Genomic DNA, 27,222 nt, shown 5'->3' on the forward strand with positions numbered 1-27,222 from the left:
AAGTTGAAAATTATTAAAGACACGTAAATTATAAACTCGTTCGGTGATTCCGCAGACAGTTTCGAAGTCTAGTAACTTCCAAAGAGGCTCATAAATTACTGTGAAACTTTAATCAGGCCAACCTCCGGACATGTTTTCCTCGTGATTAACCTATTAACCGGAGGAGGCTAGTTAACTTGTTATTTGTATTCAAGTACGCCTTGATGGTGGATTAGCTAAATTCAAATTGCGTCGAGGCGTAGAGCGATTAAATATTTACCAAAAGAAGATCGATTAACGAGAAACTGTCGCAGGAGTCTGCCAAGAAAGTTTTAATAGCTTTCCATTTATCTGTTGAATTTTATTAGCGGATATTTATTCATTCATGGCATGTTCAAATTTATAAAAAATTTACATTTCTAGATTAGCTTTCCAATCAGTCTTTTAATCAGGGAAAGAGAGATTTTTCTCTGAAATCAATTTTTAATAAATGGTAGATCAAGTCAGAAGTAAACTACGAATTCTATGGATTTATAATAAAAATGAGTAGCTGCAATTTGAAAGAATAAAAATATTACAATGATTCAACAGTGTCGATACAAAATTGTTAAAGGAAGTAAATTGCGGATTCTATGCATTTATAATAAGAATGAGTAGCTGCCGTTTGAAAGAATAAAAATATTAAAATAACTTAACAGTTTCGATACGAAATTATACAAAACCAGGGTAGTAAGGTTCTGTCTGACGGGTCGGACTGGCTAAGATATAAACCGACCTTTAATCGGAAATACGGTGTCGATTCGTTTCCTGTTATACTACGCGACCGGCATCGTGCGTATGGTGGTTAGAGGTTGGCGTAGAGCCGTGGAAACGTTACGTTGCACCCCGGGAGAACGGTTAACCGGGTTGACAAGGGTAAAGTAATTGATACCGACACCGAGACGGCTGACCGTGGAGTGAGCACAGAAGCGGAATATATCCGGCCGGAATTATAGGATTATATTAATAAGGCGTCTCACGGGTCTCTTACGGGGCGCTCGCCGTTTCCTCGGCGCGGCGTGGACACCTTCGCGAAAGCCGGAGGTAAATTCTCTTATTGCATACTTCGCGGATCTAACAAGCTCTTACGGGCGCCGGGGTGGCCGATAAATTCACTTTGTACACGGTTAAGCCTCGGTAACTGCCGAACCGGGTGACGGCCGCGATCTAACGTCTGCTTATGCTTCCTTAACGCTGACAAATAATCGCGGATCCTTCGATTAATACTGCTAATTGTATCAGGGATATCAATTACGTTCTCATATCCGACCACCCACCGCGCAATTAAACAGATCATTAAATTTATAAGAATAAGAGACAGGTCTGCTAATCGTAAGAAAAAAATTAAAACAACTTCGAAGAAACGTACTAAAAAGTATGAAATAATTTCCATTTAATTTACGGGAATTTACACGAATTTAAATACAATACAATCTTTTCGGAGGCGGCGCAAAATTGAAAATTTTCCAAGTGACAGATGTTGCCGATTATAATTTCATTGGAATATGGTGGACTTGGAAATAATATGGGAAAGCATGTAGACGAATTTAATGATTTTCGTAATTTTCAGTGTCGAAAATTTTCAATTCTCCGCCGCCTTTGTAGTGTGTATTCACGTAAATTAAATGGAAATTATTCCATACTCTTTAGTGCGTTTTGTCGAAGTTGGTTTAATTTTTTTTTATAAAATTTAGTGGAACGAGCATAATTTGTAGAACACCGTAGGATAGTTTTTCGGTCTTATTGGTTATTTGCAATAAAAACCGCAAAGAATGAAAAAATGCAAAATTTGTTTTGAAGAGACCAATATCGGGAGACATACCCTACAAAATGCAGAAGGTTTCGTCCTGATTGGTCTATCCATCTCGAAGTAATCGGTGAACATATATGAAATAATTCATTTTTCGCATATAAAATCGTAAGGAATAAAAAAATGCAAAATTTGTTTTTTACGGGACCACCCTGGGGACGTATTCTACAAGATGCAAAAGGTTTCGTTCCGATTGGTCCATCCATCTCGGCGTAATCGGTGAACATACATAGAAAAAAAGCGGGAAAAAGGCACATACAGATCGAATTGAGTAACCTCCTCCTTTTTCGAAGTCGGTTAAAAAGACATTCGTTAACACGTTGAATGATGCGTGAACTATATTTTAGTACTTCGTCGAGAATGAAGTACAAACAATGCATAACATTCTTATACAAATATATAAAGGTTTGAACAAACACAAGTGCTAGGTAACTATTTTACCATCCGAAGAGCAACTCTGCTCTGAACTGTGTCGTGTTTGAACTCGTTTTGATCGGGAAAACGCCACAAATATGTTGACACAAGTTTCATAAAAAGATAATCGAAACGTGAGACATAAACAGAAATATTGGTCGAAGAAACGAATGTAGACACCCGTGAAACGCGACCAGAAAACTATGAAAAGATTGTTTAAAAACCAACAAAAATGTCGAACTGGCTCCTGTTACCGGCAACAGATGCAGCCGACATTTATCGAACATGAAAATCCCCAGTCGGGGATTACTGTACTTGTCAATTACGCGAGCAGCAACCCGTAGATCGCGAATATTGTATTTCCGAGCGATCCTCGGCGCAGAAGCCGTACACCGGCTGTTTGTATCGAAAGGGTTAAGTTACCCGTCGGAGAAGGTTCATGGAGGAGGGTGCACCACGCTTTCGTTGTTGGCTGATACTTTTTCGCGATCAACGATCAGCTGCGCGTCGGATGAAGGCCGGGGGATCGAAGTTAATCCCCGAGGTTTGACTTAAGCGCGCCGTTAGGATGCTGTACGAGCACACACACGCGCGCGCGCGCGCCGCTGTCTTAATTCGCAACGAATAGGACGGCCGCCGCTCCACGTCGGAATCCCTAAATCAGGATTAACGAGGAGATATACACGGGCCCGTAATCCTTCGCACGGCAAACTAATGTCTCGTTCACGCACGTCCGATGTTTTGCCTCCGGCCGCGACCCCCGCCTCGGAACAACGGGTCCCAGCCATTCTCGCCGGGATAGAGGTCCCTCGGCTCCTCGCGTGTCCTTACCAACCCGTTTAGTCATCCGGCTCGCAGTTACGCGAACGCTTAATATTAATTTTACTCCTTAGACGCGGCTAACAGCCATTTTCCGGATGAACCCCGGCCACCATCCCTTTGCTTTGTTATCCTGCGCCCTGCGCGGACGCGTACATTATGTTAATTGTTTCCTCGCGCCGTGATTTACTCTCACCATAACTCCTCGAATTCCTTTGTGCGAGCTGCAGCTTTTTAACGTCGACGTCGATGCAGAATTAGTCTGCCAGGCACGCTTTAGTTTGAACGGGGTCAGGCACCTAATCTAATCACCTCGAATAACTTTATGCGTTGTACAACAAAATTATTTCTGCGGATGTTGCATGGTATCTGGGAGGACATGATGTGCACAAGCAGTGCATGAAATTATCAATGTTTATAAACGAACCATATCTTTAACAAACCTGCTCGTACCCTTGTGCACATTTCTTTATTCATGCACATGTACATGTACAGTCCTGACATTGTATTCTTTTTGCGTTTGAGTCAAAGAAAAATGCTGCCGAGGCTACAAAAATGATTTGTTCCTCGTTAGTTGAAAATGTTGTAACCTATAAAACATGCAAGAAGTGGTTCCAAAGGTTTTGTAGTGGAAATTTTGATCTCAGTGGTGGAGAACGCAGTGAAATGCCGAAAAAAGCGCGGGACGACGAATTAGAGCAATTATTGAATGAAAATCCTTGTCAAACACGACAGAAACTTGGTGTAACTCAACAAGCAATTTACGTGTAACGTGTATTCCTTCATTTTCTAAATAAAGATCAGAAGTATGCTCAAAAGACACCGAACTTATTTGTACACCTAATAAAACATTTTTTCCAAGGATGAGGTGATGAATGAATGAATGTCTCGATTCTGGTTCTCCGATTTCTTCGCGATTTTCTTCAGTAACCTGTGAAAGCGTGAGAATGAGTTTCTCTCCGGGAGTCTATAAGTTTAAACGAACAAAAGGGCCAGCTCCCGTCTCGAGATCTCAATCCGATCTTCGTTTAACATCAGAATTCCATCAGCCGTCCATAAGAAAGCGGGAGTTGCCACCGCGGGCACCGAAGAAGTCACTAGATCCGCCGCCGAACACGTCCCCGAAGAATCGTTTTATTACACAAACAAGCCTGTTCCCGATCCCGGGGAACGTCTGGCCCGATCATTTTTCTCAAGTAGACGTCCCCGGGGATACACGGTCCGCGATGATCCCCTCGTTCGCCAGCCAGGTTACTTGGTATTCAACCGGTGCCGTTCCATCGAAAAGTTGAGCGCCGGCCCCCGCCTTTACGAAACTTCGATACCGCCGCCGGAAAACTGTCCGTCTTGTTCGGCCTGGCCGCGTTCTCCTCTCCCCCTTCTCGCCGTTTCTCTTTGTGCCTCTCGCTGCCGGAAACAACGAAAAGGGTGAGGCCGAAGGGAGGAATCAGGGAGAGGCGAGAGGAAAATCGATTCCTTTGCTACCGAGGTTCTGTTCCAGCTTCTTTTGACGACAGCCTGCCTCCTGGTCTCTGTTAGCTAACCCTTTGGGCGGCAATTCTTTTCTTAGCCCTAGACAGAGGAAACGGAGAACGCTGGTTTCATGACAGCATTTCTGTTCTTTAAAATTCCTGGTTTTGTAAGGTGTTCGTAAAATCTTTCTGAATTTACAACGAATTGAATCTTTCTATTATACTAGGTGCGCAACCAAGTTTCCGGGTTTTTTCGATCAATTAAAAACAGAAAATTTCAAAAGAAATACAAAAAATTAATTATTCAAAATATCGTCCCTCGCTAGCTACACAGTTTTGCCATCTCTCTGGCAATACAAGAATACGGCGACGATAAAACGACGCATCTTTGAACCGAAACCATTCATCCAACCAATTTTCGGGCCTGGCAGACTAATTGTAAGATTGGGGTCCAGCGGCCGCACCCACAATTTTTATTGATATTATGTGGAAAACAATGGTTTTAGGTTAGTTTTAGGTTGAAAGATAACCCCTTAAAATTTTAAGTCGCTAACCCTTCGTATAAGGATGATACGAGGGTACATACCCTTAACTGTATCATTTTTTTCTCGGTTTTTTAGTTAAGATATTCAGATTAAAAAAAAACAAAAATACTCGAACTTACCTCCTTCATATCATACATTTTTTTCACCACCGTGATCAAATTATTAAGGGTAGAAAAAAATCATTTAGTTTTTTAGGGGTGGGAATTGCAAGCAATCCTTCGAGTGACCACTTCCAAAAAATTCAAGAACAATGTTCTGTTGCTTATCTAACATATAAAAAAGTTTCAAGATGGTCGGATTGGTGGAACATAGTTAAATATTGAAAAACAAATAAAATTACGTCATTATAATGGTATAATGTACAGTGCAGTGTTTCTTATCACGGTATTACATAAGTCCCTTCTTGATCAATTATATTATTTCTTTTTAAACGCGACGCATAACATTACATAAGTAATATATGTATAGTTTTATATGCGGTTATATTATACATACATATACAGGGTGTCTCAGACCACCTCTACCACCCATTTATAATCTAGAAAATAGGTTATTTTCAAAAATTCAAAGTGTTTCTTTTATAAATCAGATGCGCTGTATCAAATGGTGCTATTTTTGAGACCGGAAGTTACATTTTTCAAATGGAACATGATATTTTTTATTAAGGATTCGGATTCTATGCGAAAAACAAGAAATTTTTGTCTGCAACATTTTTTCAAGAAATGTCATTTTATGTCCTTTATGTAACCTTTAAAACAAGTCTCGGCGAAATAATGTTCGACATCTTTGTTGTTAGAAAAAATAACAAACGTCTTTATTTCAGCAATCTAATCGCTGATATAATAAACAAATTGCACGCTGAAGGGAACATTGGTCCGAGTGAAACTTTTATTTGTATGAAAATTTCCATCTGAATCTCTCTCTCTCTCTCTCTCTCTCTCTCTCTCTCTCTCTCGTTAGGCCATGTCGATGTAAACATCAGCGATAACAATAATTAATATTCTGGATATTCTAGTGGTCACTCTAGTTTCTACGGGTTCAGTGCGCCTGGTAGTAAGAGTCCGGACCGACACAGCTGCAAGACGGGTTGCCTGACTGGAGGTGCAGGTTTCTCGACGCGAGTAGTTGTAGTTGCCTCGAACGGCGAACTTGAAGTGGCAGTTCAGGTTAATGAATATACATTATGCGCTCGGAATTATTCATAGTAACACTTGATAAATATAACTATTCCATACAGCAAGTCCATAAATTAGATTACAATATCGCAGCAGCCGCTTAAATATTTTATTTACGTTTAGCGAGTACAAAATCGTTGATCAATTTTTATCTTCGCATGATTTATCGATCTTATTTCTGCTCGCATTTCGTTCTCAGCTTTTTGTTAATTCTTTTGTGTTCTATTTCAAGAAGCACCCTTGTGCAACTTGTTCGGCGAGGTATTGGGAAAGTGAAATCATGCAGGTGAAATAATTATAATTATCAGCGATATTTAACGAATACAAGGAAGCTGCATTATTGTTACTATTATTATGATAAGGTCTGTTTAGTTTATTTTAATTTTAGTATACATATATTGGCTTGGCAAGAAAGTAATTTCGGTATTTTAAGGTTAAATGGAGCCCAATTTTTTTATTTGAGCAATGAACTTTAATGAATAAGATATTTTCCCTTTTATTCGACGATCTTTTTCAATAAAGAATAAATAAGAAAATATTTTCTTGATTATATATTTTATTTCACCTCAACATACCGAAATTACTTTCTTGCCAACCCAATAGTTAGGCTCGTTACTAATTTGAAACTTTTCGAATTGTACATTTCGAGACATTCTCAATATTTCACATTCGCGATCATGACAATGTGCAATTATTTAGTTACAACCTATTTACTGTGGACAGGGGGTATTAGGATCCCATACATTTTTGGAGCAAAATGAAAGAGAAAATTTTTCTGCCTAAGTATTTCTGAAATTTTATTGATTTTTAACCCTTAGCAGTCGAGAGGTGACTCAAGTCACCACTAATAATTGTTATACCATTATCCACAATCAGTGTTGGGCAATAAATAAATTTATTTAAATAATGATTTATGTAGCAAGTTATTTGTTATTTGGATATTCAAATAAAACGCAAAAAAAATTATCTATTATTAGAGCAAGTCTAAATGAATTTATTTAAAATAATAAAGTTAATTGTTATTTACAAATACAATTTGAAATTATTATTTGTATTAGCAAATCGTAACTCAAATTGTATTTTCATTCATTAATCCGCCCTCCGGACGAGCCCGACCACTGGCGGTATACATACCTGAAAAGGTTGCTGTAGCAGAAAAAAAACACGCACGGATCAGCTCTGAATCGGCCGATTATTTACAACCACCGCGCTCCGACAACTTCAACTCCGACAGATGGAGAACACGTGCAACAGACCCAAGCAAATTGGTACAAAAAATAGTTGTATTTACATAAATATTATACATACGGGTAATCACGATATTCATTTCGCCACGTGTTCATTGATACATATACAAAATACAAGAAATAAGAGAAAACCAAAAACTATTTAATTGATTTCCACCTCAGTCCAAATAATAAATAATCTTTTATTTGCAAATAAGAAATAATAAATACATCATTTTTGGAATTATTTAAATAATTTTTATTTAAACAAAAAGTTTTGTTATTATTTGCAATTAAAATCACATTTTATTTATTATTTAAAATAAAATTTGCCCAACACTGTCCACAATATTGTTTACATTCTTAAATTATTATATCAATTTTATGTATATAAAATGAAAAAGAAAATCATATTCAGTAAAATTATTCTGGGTCAGAAGAAATGTTTAATTTTCAAGTTAAAATAGCTCCGATTGCAAAGGGTTAAAAGATAAACATAAAATACTTAAAAAATTTGAAACATATCACAGATAGCATTCCTAGAAAATTTTTGGAAATTCTCCGTTCGTCCACTTTTTATTTCCGTTATTGTCAGCCTAGGGTGCACTTGCACCCCATACACAGAGAGAAGATTAAAAAATCCTCGTAACAGGTAGAGATCCATTTTCCAACATTTCCAGCGACAGTCCAGCATGTTGAAAATGGTACAGCGTGCACAAAAACGACTGAACAGGAAAATGAAATTCAAGAGAAAAGAATAGAGGAGCCTAGATTAAATCGATTAAATGGATCGTACAAGCTATCGACACAGCCGACAAAGGTAGCAATATAATAATCCATCAGCGGCACACTAGTGTGTATGTTCGCCCTCACGGAAAACCGAGAAGATGCCCTCTCTAATTCGTTGAAAGCCTGTAAGGAAAAAGCCCAAAGAGCGGCAGATCAAAGACCACCCGACGACATAAATAAACCTCCAGGTAAACAATCGGAAAGTACCGGGATCGAGCTGTGCCACTCGACGGAGGAAACCAGCGCGGAATCATTAATCCTTAAAGGGTCCGTAACTTAATTTTACGTCCTGAATAAACCCCGTGACCGGTGTCGGGTTAGGTTCGCCTCCCATAATACGTTTTACGGGCTGTGGTTATCGTTTCTCGCAGCCCGTTGACATCGACGGTCCGCCGCTGTCGAATTCCATCCAGTTCCACGAGAAAAACGATCGGCTCTTCGGTGGACGATACTCTCTGTCTGTTTTAGGGGATGTTTTTAACTCGATAGCATAATACAATGTCGAATTTTTATAGCGACATTAATCGACACATACTAGCTTGAAACATTTTTGCTGTGTTCATCGATCTTTAGAAAATCGTCTCTGTTCGTTTTAAGGGATGTTTTCACCTCGATAGCGTACAATCTCGAATTTTTATAGCGACATTAATCGACACATACTAGCTTGAAACATTTTTGCTGTGTTCATCGATCTTTAGAAAATCGTCTGTGTTCGTTTTAAGGAATGTTTTTACCTCGATAGCATACAATCTCGAGTTTTTATAGCGACATAAATCGACATACTATAATAGTTTTAAACATTTTTGCTGTGTTCATCGATCTTTAAAAAATCGTCTGTGTCCGTTTTAAGGGATGTTTTTAACTCGATAGCATACAATCTCGAATTTTTATAGCGACATTAATCGACATACCAGTTTGAAACATTTTGCTGTGTTTATCGATCTTCAGAAAATCCATCTCTGTTCGTTTTAAGGGATGTTTTGACCTCGGTGGCATACAATCACGAATTTTTATAGCGACATTAATCGACATACTATAATAGTTCTAAACATTTTTGCTGTGTTCATCGATCTTCAGAAAATTGTCTCTGTCCGTTTTAAGGGATGTTTTTACCTCGATAGCATACGATACGAATTATTATAGCGACATTAATTAACATACTATTTGAAACATTTTTGTTGTGTTCATCGATCTTCAGAAAGTTTACAATAATTTTTTTTTTATGAAATGGCGATTGTATTTAATGTTATAGTAGTTCAACGACATTCTATTAAAATTAGTCTTTATTTTATGGTTGTTGTGATTAGTAGACTGCGGATTTTTATGCACTTATGAAAAAATTGGCTCTCTGTGGGTAATATACATATAAAATAGTAAAGGATTATAAAAATTATTGAGGGATGAAATTAATTTCTATTGAACCCCCTCGTTACAGAATCGATGTAGATTATTTTTATTTTGCGTTCTTCAGCGTTTACAATTTCATAGAGCAGAAACTTTATATTTATTGTAAGCCTATGTTTTCTCCCCCCAAAGGCTATATCTGTGGCAGAGTATGGCAATAATCAACTAATATTTAAAAATAACTAATAGTCTTTTTAAATGTTAGTCATAGCAAAATACTCATTAGTTAAAACTTTTTGATTAGTTAGTGATAACTAGACTGCGAATTTTATGCATTTATGACAAAAATCGGTGGATGTAATTTAAAACAGTAAAATCATTAAAACAATTTGTAAAGCACCTATGTCTTGCAATTGATAAAGACAATTTTTATTTTGCATAAAGATCCGCAGTCTAGTGATAACTAATTAATAATATTAATGTACGTTAATCGCACAATAGTGACTGATGACTAAAGATTGATAACTGATCAACTACTAATTCAGTAATAAGCAATAGCTAACGATTACTTAGAGCTGTGATTAATTATTTGCCATTTAGTGATCACTAACTAATCACAAAGTTTTGACCAATGACTATTTATTATTAGTTACTATTTATTATCAGTTGATTATGCCCCACTCTGATCTGTGGTTGTTAGGAAGAACGCCACATGTCGCATACTTTCACTTTCGAGATAGTGCCATTAAAAGTTTTGATCGCTAATTCGGAACATAGTACACCGGTTAAATTGCATCATTTTTTTGAGCCTGTCGAATTGGTTTTCACGACTTCTGTTTTGGTAAATACGCAAATTACTATACTCTGCAGCTCAGTTAATGCATAAACTCAAATTTTTTGAAACTGTGACATGCGGCATTTTTGCTTGCAACCACAGATATATCGACTGAAGCAGAATATAATTTTATTTAGCTTGAAGAAAATTAATAACACGTCGAGAGAGAGAGAGTCGATATTTTAGGGCACGATTCATTCCATCCCCGAATGAATCTTCGATGAATAGATTGAAAGGCTGGAGTCAAGCGAGTTGGATTGCGTCTAGCACAGAGGGTACTTGAAACTGATGTTACCTGGTCGTCAGATGGACCGATCGGCGAGTTAGAGGGCGTGGGCCCCGGGAAAAGGTGGATTCTACCGCGGACAGGATTCCCGTCACGATCAAAGACGCCGGGACGCTCTAATACCGAGAGGCGAAAAGGTCTGCTTGGTATTCGAGGCGCGAGTTTCGTCGGTGTAGGAGGGGTCGTGATTGAATCTACCGGGCCGGCCACGGTCCAAAGAAACACCCTGCCGGCATTTATATCCCGTGGGATACCCACCCCCGTCGTTCCTCGACTCGTTTCTGCCTCCGTCCCGTAAGCCACGACAGGAATAGTTTTATTATGGCATCGTTGACCATAACACGCGAGGACCTCCTGCAAGGATCAGCCCCCTCTCTCCCAACCCACCCTCGACACTCTTACTCCGCCTATGGGGTGTCCGGCGCCGTTTCAAACCGGTCCCCACCTTCTTTCGAAGAAACGTTTTCTAATGATCCTCCAAAAAAAGGAAGGATCCCCGACGTTTCTTTCTTTCAACTATCGTTACCTGTTTTTAACACCGATCCTAACAGCGCCGTCACCAATTATTTATTTTAGAATTGTTGAAATTATAAAGGCTCTTTCGTAGAACGTGATTGAATACATTTCGTAAATCAAACGTATCCTATTATGAAAAATAGGAAAAAGCCTGTCCATAAATAGAAATGAATAGTTTACAAACTTTAACGTCGTTTTTTAAGAGAACTGTTGACATGGGGCCCATAGTTCCTTCAAGGCTTTTGTTCCTCGCGATGAGCACTGTACGATGCAACAAAAAATTTCTGAATTGGTGAAATTATAAAGGCACTTTCGTAGGACATGACTGAATACATGTCGTCAATCAAACGTATCCTATTATAAAACATTATTTAAAAATAGGAAAAGGTCTGTACATAAATACAGTGGTCGAAATTTCCATAGTTCCATACTTATTTGTTGGCAATTTTGGTACATTCATAAAAAGATACATAGGCTCTAAGTATTTATGTCATATTAAGATGATTACAAAGACATCGGAATGGTTTCAAAATAGAATGTCTTCTCATTCAAGTGATAAAGTTAAAAAGTATGTATTTTTGATGAAGGGTTGTGCGAAATTTCTATAGTTCCACTCAATATAATACTTTATTTATTTTACAAAATCGACGTGTTTTATTTAATAATTGTATGTTAATATTGTATACTCCTACCATTTTTCAAAGTATAACTTGAAAAACTCGGTTAGTCATGCTTCTAATTAAGGTTTGTAACGTCGATACATCTATACTAGTCCACGCTTGTCTTATACTACTTTTAAGTTCTGCAACAGCAGCAAATTGTTTTCCATTTGCGTACATCTTTGCAAGATAGTATTTCCCAAAGGTACTCTATGGGGTTAAGGTCCGGAGGTCGGGCGGGCCACTGCATTAATTAAATATTTTTCGTTTCAAACCATTCCTTGCTGACTTTTGAAGTGGGGACGGCTGCATTATCTTGTTGGAATACATAGTCATCCGAACCCATTTCTTCCATGAACGGAATTAGAGCGTCTTCCAAAAGTTCTGTGTACTTTTCAGAATTCATTTTCGTCGATATCCAACACATCGGGGTCTTTGCGGAAAAGCTAAATGCAGCTCAAACCATGACACTTCCACCACCAAAATTTCGACTCATGGCAATGTCATGTGCTCTACTCAAATCGTGCCAATAGTACATAAAACCATCTGGTCCGTTTAAATTAAACTTTTTCTCATCCGTAAAAATTACTTTTTCCCCATTCCTCATTCCACGACATACGAGTTTTAGCAAAAGCGAGTCTTGCTTCTTTAAGATACTGCGTTAAAAGCGGTTTTCAAGCCTTTTTAGTCCATACGAAGCGCTTACTTTTCTTTAGAATTTCTTGAACACGTCTGAGATACTGGGAGATCGAAATCCGTTTTCATATGGCGTGCTGTTGCATTTTGATTTGATGCAGCACGTAAAATTAACCAAGTTGCCTCCGACTCAACTTTTTATTTCCACACTCCGGATGATTTGTACTGTATAAATTACCTAACTTAACAAAATTATTTATGACATGATGGGATTTGTTTATTTTTAAGGCAATTTTCCTGAAAATCCTCCACACTTAATAATTTACCCCGTGGCATGTTAAGAAAAATCGATATAACCTAAAAATATATCCTATTTTATAAAAATAAAAGTAAATCAAGTAAGTAAGTATAATTTTTATACACAGTACCCAGCACACAGTTCTCAGTACACAGTTTTATACACAGTACTCACACTGTTAAAGATAAAGGAATATATCAGCTGGACTATGGCAATTTCGCTGGAATTTTCAATAAAGTATCAAATATAACTGTAATAATCGGAACTATACGCAACAATCGAAATACCAATCAAGAAATTGATTGTGTAACCGAAGAAGTAATCACGTTCAGCCAGTAACAATGAAAAACTCAGTCGACAACGATCAAAAACAGGAAAATTTTTAGTGGAACTATGGAAATTTCGACCTCTGTAGGAATGAAACAGTTTACAAACTTTAACGTGGTTTTTTAAGAGAACTGTTGACATGGGGCCCATAGTTGTTTTGAGACTTTTGTTCCTCACGTTGAGCACTGTACAATGAAACAAGAAAAAAATTTCAGAATTGTTGAATTATAAAGACTCTTTCGTAGGACATGACTGAATACATTTCGTAAATCAAAAACGTATCCCTACCATAAAAAATAGGAAAAAGTCTGTACACAATTAGGAATTAAATAGTTTGCCATTTCTGGGTGTTGAGACCCATAGTTTCTTCGAGACTTTCGTTCCTCACAATGCAATAAATACGATGAACAACGAATACGACATTGTTGTACAATGCAACAAGAAAAACTTTGACCATGAAAAAAGTTCAGGAAGAGACCCAATTTCTGCAGATCAATAGAAAGAGGAACAGAACAGAATGAAATAGAGATAGAAATCGCGAGGCAAGGTGTGAAGCGTTCGGCCACGATTGCGAACGCTTTTATTCGCACATCCCGACTTCCAGCGTAGCTTGAATCGTTCTTCGCGCAATGTAATGCCATTTATTCGCGTATGTCCCGCGTCAGCGGATATGATACACTGCGCGGGGCTACCGGGCAATCCTGAAGAACCCTCTTTTGAAATATGCCTCGTCCCTCCCGCCGGCACCTCGCTGCGAATCCCTCTGGCCGAAGTCTGCGCGGCATCATATTGAATATGGGATCCCATAAGTCGGGCGATAATGCAATATGCCGACGTCAGGTCCCGGGGTTACCAGTCTACGGCCGATATGGAAGGAAGTTCACACGAGAACTCTCTATTAAATCCGGATTTACCGTCGTCTTTTCTCTACTGCCTCTCCCCACCCCTTGCCACTAACTTTTCGCTGCCGCGTTTTCGCCATCGAGCAGCGGATCGACGGAATTTAATGACTAGACTGCGAATTTTATTTGTTTCCAAGAAAAATGGAATGGTCAAACACAGAACTGTAAATATGGTTAGAAAAACTTGACGATGTTGTTATACATATTATTACAGATTTATTAAAATTATTTACCCTCATCCGTCCCTCGTTTACGCAACTTAATTAATTCCCTCGTGTGTCAAATTGGTACAATGGTTAAACATAATATATGTATAAACAATACTTTTTAAAAGCTATGCTCTTATATTAAAATGCAGTAAAAAGGAGAAAATAATTTTTTCCTGGTTCTCCATAAAATACCGAATCCGGTTAAATGATTAATAATATTTTTCCCCAAAATTTTAAGCAATTAGTTCAAAATTTCTTGTGTTATAAAATTAGTGTCGGAATAGATAGAAAATTTTTATATAAATTTAAATAAAATCACATGACATTAGTGACTATAAGTAAAAGAGTGGAACGCTAAGCTATGTATATTGACGTAATCTTCGTGGACGCTCCACGCTTTTATTTATAGTCACTCTAATGTCATGATTTTATTTAAATTTATGTTAAATTTTTCTATCCATCCCGACACTAATTTTATAACACAAGAAATTTTGAACTAATTGCTTAAAATTTTGGGGAAAAATATTATTAATCATTTAACCGGATTCGGTATTTTATGGAGAACCAGGAAAAAATTATTTTCTCCTTTTTACTGCATTTTAATATAAGCGTGGCTTTTAAAAAGTTTGTTTTTGTATATTTTACATTCTACTTTCTACAACCTATACACAATTTCAGCAAGATTGGACTATGGGAAGAGGTTTAAAATTCGATTACAAGATTTGACGCATACAACAACACGGCAAGTTAATATAAGCGTGGTAATAATAAAAATCACATGGAATGAAACGATAAATAGTTAACTTTGCTAATTATTCTATTGAGAAGAAAGTAGCAAATATCTGCACTATTGACAATACTAAATACTATATTTCATGTCAACCCCTTGCCGTATTTTAACGAATCACACAAGTCTGACAAATATGAATGTCATGTCTTTCTTTTTAAATGAAATGAAAGATCTTAATAATTTTTTAAGCATTAAAATAAATGTAGCCATATTAAAAATACAATTTTTCTTTTCTCTTCTACGACATTTTGCGGGATAAAGTCGTTTTAAACACTGTGACTGTAAAGAAAATATTATAGCAAGGTGTTAAAGCGATAAATTTGTAATAGCAGTTTATAATCGATGACCTAGCTGTAATAGTTTAGAATCTATGGCTGCTGCCAAGACATCCAAGGCAAGGCATGTTAACAAACAGAAGACAGTACCTCGCTGATTGTAAGCTCAGCAACACGCACATATGTATAATAAATCACTTTTATAAAAGCCCCACAAACAAATTAGGGTTAACAATATATTTTCATTAAAGTTGAGTACCTTACAATCGACTTGAACAATTTTTATTTCGCGTAAAAATCCGCAGTCCATTTTGTCTACGTTCACAGTAAACCGTTATCATGTCACACCTTTCAATCATTGAATAAGCCATAGCGGAATCTCGTTTGGAAACATACTGGTAGGATGTTTGAAAACATTCCATAGCATTGAAGGACCTTAGCATGTTTAATACAAGTCTCACTGGTGATAAACGTATTATGCTTCTATATTTTAGTTTTATACGTTTTTTCTGTCCGTGACCTTGAATGACCTTGAATAATTACAGTCACTGAATTCCTAATGAATGGGCTATCATTGTAGGTGTTTAAAAAAGGGTACTTCTATTTAAAAAAATAAAAGTGACCTTCATATATCTCTAAAAAAATTACGTAAAAACAACAATTTTTTGGTTGTATGAGCCCCATTTTACCATTCAACTTTGTCCTTTAGACATTCGACGTATCTTTAAAAACAACAAATAATATTTTTATCAGTTCAATTCCTTATAATCGACTTGAACAATTTTTATTTCGCGTAAAAATCCGCGCAGTCCATTGATTACGATCGTCGAGAGGGGGCAAGACCGATGGGAAGGAAATCCGAGGAAGAAAAGCAGCTTTCCGAGAATCGAACGGGAAAATTAGGTCCCCCATTCAGCGAGATGTGTCACGAGTAATTACGAACTGTCTCGATGCGAGTCAATAGGTAATTAAGCGGCTTCACGGTATGAAAAGGGCTGCGGCTGCCATTGAGCCCGCGCGTGGACACCCGAGGAGACGCTGGGATCGTTGGGGACGTAATTAGGTAGGTGAGATTCGAAGTTAATAGGCCGTGCCCGCGTCTCTTGGTAATTAATAAACGTTACCGTTATGGGTTACGGCTCGAGATCATTGATGGAGGTGCAGTGCACGTGTCTGAGCTGTTCGAAGGCTTTCAGTGTTGTCAGATGGTGGTAACTTTCCCGAGAAGCTCTTGAGAGTTTTAAAGCATCCGGAATTCCTACGGTGTTCTGAAGATGCCACAAATCTTCAGGGATCGCGAGGAGTATCGCAAGTTTCCAAAGGATTCGCGAATCTCAAGTATGGATCTCGACGGTCTCAAGTGTTCGGGAGATCTCGAGGGTGAAGATTTTGGCGGTCTTTGAATTTAGAAAAGCCTCAAAAGTATTAAAGTGTCCAATGAGTCTTTGGATTTTTATACATTGCACAAGTTGTACAAAATTCACGAATCCCAGAGATTCTGTGGATCTTGACAACCTCGATCATTATGGAAATTCTGAGGGTGAAGATTTTGACGGACCTTGAATGTATTAAAGTCTCAAAAGTGCAGTGTCCAAAATTTTTTGGATATTGTATAGATTACACAAGTTAAATAAAAATTCACGAATTCAAGGGATTTTGTGGATCTTGACAACCTTGATCATTATGGAGATCTTTAAAGTGAGGATGTTGGCTGTCTGAATTTTAGAAAAGCCTCAAAAGTATGAAGTGTCCAAAGAATTTTTGGATTTTTATACATAGCACAAGTTGTACTAAATTCATCTTGATCATTATGGCAGTGTTTGAATTTATAAAAGCCTCAAAAGTAAAATGGTCCAAAGAATTATTGGATTTTTATACATTGCACAAGTTGTACAAAATTCCCGAATCCAGGGGATTCTGTGGATCTACACAATCTCGATCATTATGGAGATCTCGAGAGTGAAGATATTGGCAGTCTTTGAATTCATCGAACCCTCAAAAGTACAAAGGGTAGAAGAGTTGGACTCTCGAAGCCCTCAAAACTTGATATCGTACACAGAACCATCGAAATGCCAGAAATAAATAGAGCTTCGAGAGTTTCGAGGATTTGGTAGGTTTGAAAAGCTTTGAGAAGCAGTATGTCCCGTGTGATCCCAAAAATCTCGAGAACCCTAACGACCCAACCGGATCTTTATGGCCTCGGAGGTTCTGAAACGCTCAGAGAGTTTTAAGAGTTCAAAGTGTTCTGACTGTTTTTAAAGGGTCTCGGAATGAGGTTTTAAGATTGCTCCGAAGGCTTTCGGTGTGTTGTCCTATGATTTACAGTTTGCCTACACAGCTTACAATCTTCTTCTGGACCTACAAACAATTTTTACTGCTCTCTTTATGTCCTGTGCATTTAATGTCCTCCTCACATTTTATTTATTTAGCGTCTCTGGAACATCTTGAACAACTCGAGAGTCTGTCTACTTCTAACATTGTGTTTGCTTCTATGTTTGCTTTTACCATATCGTCAAGTGTTACATTCATCTATCAAGCTGCAAATGATATGGGGAAACAATAGTGGTGATAAAACCACATTTAGCCGATCAAGATCGATTCATAGTTCATTCGGGAGATCGTTTGATGATATTAATTAAATCTTCAGATTGATGAACATCGTCACTTCTGTTGGATCACAGTCGATCGTCGGTCACCGGATTCGCTGTAATTTACGATCGTCGCAGCTGTGCCTCTTTTCTCATCGTAAATCCAACGTGGCTGTCGTCTTTATGGTTTACGGACTTCGACGAAAATTCAAGTGGAGCGAGGCATCCCCAAACCACTCTGATCCAAACGGCTGCGCATTCGTACCTACATCACCGGATTCCTGTTAGGAAGCTTCTTCTCATGTGACCACGATACACATTCAATATTGTAATTTTTTGGTGAAAAATAAAGAATATTAGTAACCACAGTTAATGGTACCCGAATATGGATAAGATATGAATAGAGAGAACTTGTGCTCAAACTATACAAATATGAAGTTTTGTATTAGCAGAATATACTCAGTTTAGATTTTCGCAAAATTTTGGCCTTCTGGCATGACGTTGAGTTGAACAAATGATTTTTCGAAAATTTTCGACCTTCTGGCCTGACGCTGAGTTGCACTACTGAATTTCGTGCCACCTCCTTCGATATCATGTGCTCCTAATACAAAACTCAATTTTCGTAGTTTTCGACAATTTTCGTCAATTTTTGAAAACCGCGAAAATTGAGTTTTGTATTAGGAGAAGGAGGCGAATGATAGCGAAGGAGGTGGCACGAAATTCAGTAGTACAACACAACGACAAGTCAGACGGTCGAAAAATTTTGCTTTTTAAAGTTTCTCTATTTTTGCAATTCCAAATCAGTGTAACTCAATAACGCGTTAAATAGGCATAAATTTTTGTCGAAATCAGTTGTATAACTCTAGGACTAGTCGGAGATTCGGGAAAATTGGTGGTTCAATAAATATATACGCAGATATGCTTCTTTATTACATTGTCTTTATTCACATTCATTTTAGATTCATACATAAAATGTTTGTATTGTGTGTGTGTGTACACACACATGTACATAACTTACATTATAATACTTATTTATGAGAAGACTTTTGACTGGCTCAGAGAGACTGACAATTTGTGTTGCAACCTCATGTATTTCACTAGCTGATCATTTCACTTCGATAGAGTCCACTATCGTACTAGGACATTTTCCATGAAGTTGGTAATCGAGAACTGTAGACAGGAAAATGTATTGAATGGAATGTCTCTACAGATTTCAAGTCTGTGGCGCCATAAAGCTAGCTCGGTCTCCTTTTTTCCTCTTGTCCCCCAATCGATCCACTCGCCAGCCACTTTCGATATTTCGCTCGTATTTTAGGCATTCCCTCGTAAGCAGCTGCTTTTCAATGTCCCGAGAGGGGTGGCTAAAGTCCAGGGAAAAGGTCGGACTACGACAGCCCTCTTTGTTCGGGAATGCTACGTGTTACATGGGCTTGTATGTTCCACTGAATCGCCAATTAACACGAACCCTGCCTATGCCCTTCAAACGCGTGCTCGTCTATGTGTTTCCTTGAGTAGTGGATTCGTAACAATTTTTATTTCCCTCATCCTTAGAATCCTTATCTACAAAACCCAATAACTCCGATACTTCATCCGCCCATACCATAAATTTGCATGTCCCAGCTGAATTGCCGACACTTCTTAACCCTAAACCCTAAACCGCATAATTTTAAACTATAAATCTGGCCCTGAGAATTACCAATTGAATTAGAGAGCTTATAAGTGGATCGGATGATAATAACATATGCCGTATAATATCTATATTTGTCTTTTTACGGCAACACATTCGGGAGTTTATTTGCCTCTTGTAGCTCTTCTGAATACAAACTATCAAATTAGCAGTTCAAATGTAGCAAGTACTTCACTTCCATGTTGCAGTACCTTATGAACTGATAGAGGTAGTTTATACCATGGATAAATTTTAATAAAATTTTTTTTTTATAGTTTAAAATTTTGCGGTTTAGGGTTTAGGGTTAAGAAGTGTCGGCAACTCAGCTGGGACATGCAAATTTATGGTATGGGCGGATGAAGTATCGGAGTTATTGGGTTTTGTAGATAAGGATTCTTGATTTCTTGTGACAGTTAACGATTTTCGCGCAGCACGTCAACAAAGTATGGTCCTTCACGAACATTTAAAAGAAAATTCCAATTGAATCGATGAAAAACTGAGTTGTCGGCAGATTTTTGTCCAAAAAGATCGGTTCCTCGCCCATTGTGCGTCGAGACGCGCAAAGGAGATCCCACCTTTATGCGGTGGTCCCAAGCTTTTGGCCGGCAGTAGTGTATGAATAAACAGGAAATGTTTATTTTGCATAAAATGAGCAATTCTGCTGACTACCGGTGCTCGAACCCTGATCGTTTCGCGGTCCCCTAACAGGTGGGCCTCGAATTCGTCGCGCACGAAGCTTATCTCCGGTCCAGTCTCACCTCCGCCTCCATGCTGATAAGGTTCCAGGTTAAATTCGAGCTGCCGGAGGCGAGCCGCCGAACTGATTTAAGGGCCCGACATCGGTATCCCGAGCAAGCATGGGCGATCGACCGCCTGGAGGGGTGAAAATCACCCTAACCGAGAGGCGTATGCCACCGGTAGATAGTCCGGCGTGATAAGCTAAATGCTCGCGTCCCCTATATTACAGCTTAGGCAGAGGCCGGGCCCGCCTCGAGCGTAAACCGAACGAACGCGCCTGGTCCACGGCCACCGGTGAGACAGATCGTTCTGGGAACGGGGCTTTACGCGCCGCTTCTGCTCCGGATTCGTGGCAGATAAACGCCAAAGCCCTCGTGTCGATACCTGAGCACCGAGCACGCTTTTTAGCTGGCTTTTAACGGCGGACGTACTCCGCGACTGCGACGCTCGCAACGACGCCGACGCGACGTGCCGACGTTACAGTGATGTACACTCCATCGCAGAAGTCGGACGACACTTGCTCTAAAATGGCCTCGTTTCGACGACAGCCGATGCTAGGTGCTCTCGTCGACGCATTGCGAACAAAGGCTTCTCACTTGGTCTGATCTGCAATCGTTCATGAAAACGGTTATTATTGTATGAAATACTGTCCCGATGTTCCATCATTTTGTCAACAAATTTCAATTTTTATGTTGATCATTTTTTTCACCATTTATACTTCTGTTCAGGTATCTATGTGGAATACAAATTATCTAGCTAAATTTCAACGAACTGGAGGGAATAATGTATAACAATATTTATCAGTTTTTAAGTTACACCTCATTTTTGTCGTAAATGCATAAAATCTACTTGTCAAAAGTAGACAGCGGATCTTTATGCAAAATAAAAATTTTCCACCTGAATCGCAACAAACCGGAGTCACATACAAATTTATTTTCTCTCTTAAGGTGTTCAATAGGTTGAAAATAATGTGAAGGTATTTTTAAATTCGTCCAATGTATTTAATGTTTTATATTACACCTGCCCACTGTTCTCATAAATGCATAAAATCCGCTGTCTAATGATAAGACAGGCGATTATAATTAACTTTGTAAATTTTTTCTTTTTAAATGCAATAGTATAACAAAGTGAGACAAGTTTAAAATACAATTATTCTCATCGCTCACAATAAATAGGACGATGAGCAGGGCACACCATTTAATTCAGAATCGATGAAACATGTTCCAAATTGATACAAGGGATGAATGATGATAAGAATAAAATAGCATTAAAAAAATTACCTCCATACATTTTCCGTACTTCTCCAGGACACGACATGTTTCGCCATAACTCGTTCTAGTCTTGACAGGCCCAATTATTCTTGCGGTATTCGTTACACTGCCTCTGATGTATTGCTTCTTATTTAATAACTACATTATACATATTTATTACCGCGACGTATTGTATCAAGCGTGGGACTGTGAACGTATTAAGACGATTAGCATCTCTGATTTCCACACAGATGATGAAGAACATAGCGGTTCATAAGTAACGAGAACTGTTATGCGAGCTAAAATTCAAGTCGACCATTGTTCAACAGAGCATGGTAACAACAATGAATCGAGAGAAATAAAAGGGAACAGCGAAACGTTTCGATTCAGCTGATACTTGTGATCGGGAGTGTACTTCGAAGGGAAAAGTAAGTACTTTCGCTTTATGAGGATTCCTTTGAAGGTGGTGCTCGAAGAGGGGGAACGTTTTGCGTGATTTCGAAAGTAGATTGAGTTGGATCTCGACGAGCCGGCTCTTTAATATGACACATTGAATCTTGTGTACTGGGAATTTCCAGGGAAAATGAAAATGCACAATTGCCACTCGAGAGTAGAGACGAAAGATGATGTCCTGAACCACTGTAAACAAATTTTATTACACCGTCGTAAATAGGACACGAATTTCTATGTAAAATTAGACCGAACACAATTTATTTCGATCAAAGAGCTTCTAGGGCACAAACAATATAAAAGTTTAATTACGTTTCACCATAATCTTTTAAGTTCCTGTAAATAATAATGGCCGAATTTTTGCGCTTCGTTCTTATTGCTCGGCTGCAGGAATAAACAATCTCGTCTACATTAATTTTTGAACTTTTTTACTAGCATTTGAAGCTTCGTCTACATTCACGATTAATTTTTTCACTTAATTCTGGAATGAAGTCCTTATTACCACGCTTATATTAGCTTGCCGGGTTGTCGTCGTCGTCGTTGTTGTTGTATTCGTCAAATCTTGTAATCGAATTTTAAACTACTTCCCGATGAGCTAGAGACTTGAAACTTTAAACATAGAACTCAGAACTGGATGACAATGCAATATTAACTAGAGGGTTATTGTTGCTCGCTCGCGAGTAGGGTTGTTTTTGCTCGCTCGCTTTGCTCGCTTGCGGATAGGACTGCTCTTGCGAAAGGGTTAGTGGTACGCATGGCTAGTAGTACCTATAGCTATTAATGTTTTTTTTTTTTATTTGGTGTGTGATTCTCCACGAGCCACACAAAGAACTTCCCGATTCGTTAGTTGCAGTATATTATTATCATTATTAAGTGTACGTTTTAAGAAGATTATACGTTTTCAGGGAAATTCAATAGTTTTCTACTTATCAAAATGCTTGCTATATGGCGTCGCATTAAACCAACATCGTATGCTCGTTGCTCGCTTGGTTCCTTGTTATAGCATACTAATGTTGCAAAATAAATTGTCTTAATTAGTTTTTCGCAAACGATACAACTCCTCATTATCCGGGTTTGCAGTATTGATCTTGGTTTTCTTCGATACTGTTAATTTAAATTGTCCCAAAATATATAAACCGCGGTCAATTTTGAAACTCTGCTCAGTGCTACATACAACATTTGTAAAGTTCGCCTTTCTGATTTTTTAAAATCGAAACATACTTTCTCGTGTGTTTGTCCCTGACTTTTACGAATCATAATCGCTTCAGCAGTATTTTTCCTCACTCGACATATTTACTTGATTCGATATTTTTATTATTGGTGTAAAATTTTGATCAATATTGGCATTTTTCATATAATCACGATAACGAGTTCTTACTTACACTCCTACTCTGGCCAATTGAAAATCTAACCACAATATAGACGGAATTTTAGTATTTTCTTGAAAAGTAATAAATTTTAATATTCCGCATGTGTGTGTGGTCCATTAACCAATCTCCATTAATTTTCAATTTAATCTCAGTTAATAATTCGTTTTGAACTGATTGTTTTTTTAAAGATTGTAATATAAATTTTTTTTGTATTTTCATCGATATTCTTTGAAAATGTATTCTCGGGAGTAGAGATGATTAACTCACTCTTGCATTGGGATAATTTTCGATTATTGTAAGCGGAAACATCATCGTAAGGTACAAAAAAAAATTTAAAAAAATTTTTTTTTTTAATTTCAAAAAAAATCGAAAAACAAATTTTTTGTGTATTTACGTTTGTTTCTTCGGTGGAAACTTTCCGTTCTCTCGTATAAATTGCATTGTTGAATGAACTACTTTCGAAAAAACTAAAAAAACTAAAAAACTACTTGACCAAAATGGACCAAAATCTAATCAGCTCTAAGTTACGACAGGGCACATCGATTGCATCATTCATCATCCTGATCGCGTTGTTACTTTTTCTGAAAACGTTAACGAAAAATTTGATTACATAGGAACGGCCATACGCGCACACACACACACACACACATACGAACATTTTGCAGAAAATAGTCTAAAATGACTGCAATGACCATGAAACGTGAAGATCTGCTAAAAAATCGATTTTCGATTTTCGGGGTCATTACAATAACTTCCCTATAAAATCGGGAAGTTAAAAAACAATCGGCCATCAACGTCTTCAATTGAACTCCACATCGCTAAATTAAAGGAAATGGTGACTGAAAATCGTCGTTTAAGTCTGAGAGAGAGATAGCCACTGAAATTTCTGTGTCTCACGAATCAATTCGTACCATTTTAAACGATTGTTTGGATAACGCACCATCTCACAAGGCTATCATTGTGAATGAATTTCTGGCCAAAAACTCAACAAATCTTATCGAGCAGCCATCGTATTCCCCTGATATGGCTCCGGCCGCCTTTTTTCTTTTTCCAAAACTCAAATTACCACTTCGAGGCACCCGTTTTCAGTCGATAAGTTGAATTCAAGAAATGCGTTTAAAAAATGTTTTGATGATTGGGTTATATTCGTTGGCATAAGTGTATTATTTCGAAAGGGGCCTACTTTGAAGGCGGTACAATAAATTTGGATGAAGAATACATATTTTGTGTTTCATTGACCAATTCCCGGTACTTTTTTCACAGAATGTATTAATCGTTGGCACGTCAAATTCTTAAAGAATTAACCCCTTGCCTTTCAATATCGTGTCCGACTCGTGATGAAGATTCAGAACAGAGTCTAATAAATATGTATAATATTAATTTCCTTTAAACCGAGGTGAAATTCCATTTTGGTTTTGTTGTTGGGGAACATGTAGGCACACTATAAGAAAAGTTCTAATCACTGAAACAGTAAAATGAATCGTAGAGCAAGGGGTTAATGGGAAAAGAAATAAGTGCTGGATAGAAAGAAATTCAAGAGTGAATTTTTAATAAATTCGGTCATTATTTTTGCAGTTCTTCAAATAGTCATTCTCTCTTCTATTTAATATAAATATTTAAGTCCCTTTTCGGAACACCCAGTATCCAAACCGAATCTTATTTCGTTCAATCGCAAGAGTTTCACTCAGCAAGATGCAAAATGTACCACACAAATACAAGCCTCCATGCGCCATGGTGGTCGAGCATGCAATCACCGTCGAGATTGAAAGATTGCCCCGATTCTTTCGAGCGGAACGTTATAATTTGTTGGTCCACTGTTACAAAAATCGCGGAGTATCGGGTATAGATATTGGATATCAGCTTTCAGCCGAATTAGGGTCTATAGTAGCTCGACGGAGGCGAAAGTACATCAATTTAGAGCTTTCTTCGCAACCGCAGGCCTGATTCTCCGGCCAAAGGGGCGTGTTTAACTCAATTTTCGCGTCGAAGGGGCACGCTTCGATTCAAACGCTGCCTCCTCAATTTATACCGCGCTGTCGCTGTCCCACGGGGCGCGAGAGGCACTTCCGGCACGGCCCTGGCTCAATTTCCGCCGAAGCTGCACCCTAAATTTCAGATAACGCCGCAACTTGTCCCCCGCGTATCCTGCCTGTGGCTGTTTCGTTCCTGGACCCGCATCTTTCTGACCATTCCCCGAAATCCACCTCCTCCAACTCCGCTAAAAAGAAATGACTACGATGACGGAGCCTTTAAACGAATCGGCATTTTGTATCCGAAATATTGAATACCGAAACTGTTGAGATGCATTTATAATAATTAGACTGCGGATCTTTATATAAAATAATAAAATATATAAGAAAAACTTTGGAAAAACCACGCTTATATTAAAATGCACCAAAAAGGAGAAAATAATTTTTTCCTAGTTCTCCATAAAATACCGAATCCAGTGAAATGATTAGTCATATTTTTCCCCAAAATTTTCAGCAATTAGTTAAAAATTTCTTCCGTTATGAAATTAGTGTCGGAATGTACGGATGTACGCATGGGTCATTCCATGCCAAATCGATCACTTTCTGCAGACACCATCGTCGATTTTATTCTAAATGAAATATGTTGTAGTCCATGCGAAATTAGGGGGGGTTTAAGTCATCATTTTGCCAGTTTCAAATTTTTTTAAAAATGGCAGGCTTTCAAAGTTTTCAATTGTTACCCATTTCGGCGAAAACGGGCCTCGCTTACGAATTTTTATCTCGGGAACTGTTTGTCCGATTGAGCTACATTTTTTGTTGTTTTATTCGGAAAGGATTGGGCTATTACAAAATAATTGTTTCAACCTCGAAAATAAACTTTTTAATGTCGAAAAATTTAGACAAATTCTTTTCTTACGTTTTTTTCGATGAGGGGCCGGAGTGATTTAAATTTTGAAAAAAATATTTTTATATTCCTTGAAGTTTCCCCTTTAAAATGAGCCCTTGAAAAACATGGTGTCGTTAAAATTGGCGTCACAATGAGCTGGTAAAGTACGCCGTGTACCCCCGTCGTCTATTCCGCTGGTCTTGAGAAAGTATACCAGCAGACTGTATACGACTAAATAACCCTATTTATACCTCGATAACAATACTAGTAACCTTTTTAATCATGACTTCATTTATAGATATTAGTTTTTATACGTATTTCATATGTTCTACAAAAAAGGATCGTTGTCTACAAAGAAGGATGTTGCTCAATGGAAACCACGAGAAGATGGTGGTGCTCTTCCATCGGGAAGGGATAAGGAAGGTTAATGGTAAGAAGTATGGATAGGATCATTGTGTGGGATGGACTTTAGGATTATGGAGAAAAATATAAGAAAAACTATATCATTACACTAAAAACAGAGCCATCATTATCGCATGAGCAAGTTTTGCATAGCAGTTCTTTATTCGATAATGGGGTAAAGCTATGAAAGCTTTAGTGCCTGTAACTGGTAATGCTGTTGCAAAGCAAGCTTGTAAACAATCAGCATTTTTGTTATTGTAAGCAAGAGTGGTTCCTAATATTGTTCTGGAGGTATAAATAGAGTTATTTAGTCGAATACAGTCTGCTGGTATCTTCTCAAGACCAGCGGAATAGACAACGGATCATTGGCGGTGCGCTCGACTCGCCTCTACCTGAAACGGGGTACACGGCGTACTTTACCTACCAGCTCATTGCGACGCCAATTTTAATGACACCATCTTTTTCAATGGCTCATTTTAAAGGGGAAACTTCAAGGAATATAACAATATTTTTTTCAAAATTTAAATCACTCCGGCCCCGCATCGAAGAAAACGTAA

The 27,222-nt window shown here is 38.0% G+C and overlaps 2 protein-coding genes across 8 annotated transcripts in view; one reads left to right on the forward strand and one right to left on the reverse strand.

Moving 5' to 3' along the window:
• Window positions 1-27,222, forward strand: part of LOC143211847 (uncharacterized) — a 272,266-nt gene that overhangs the window by 158,099 nt on the left and 86,945 nt on the right. The gene's annotated exons all lie outside the window — the stretch shown is intronic.
• LOC143211859 (histone-lysine N-methyltransferase SETMAR-like) overlaps window positions 1-27,222 on the reverse strand; it is a 266,618-nt gene that overhangs the window by 124,276 nt on the left and 115,120 nt on the right. The window lies entirely within an intron of this gene.

This window comes from Lasioglossum baleicum, chromosome 9, assembly GCF_051020765.1.
Source record: "Lasioglossum baleicum chromosome 9, iyLasBale1, whole genome shotgun sequence".
Lineage (NCBI taxonomy): Eukaryota > Metazoa > Arthropoda > Insecta > Hymenoptera > Halictidae > Lasioglossum > Lasioglossum baleicum.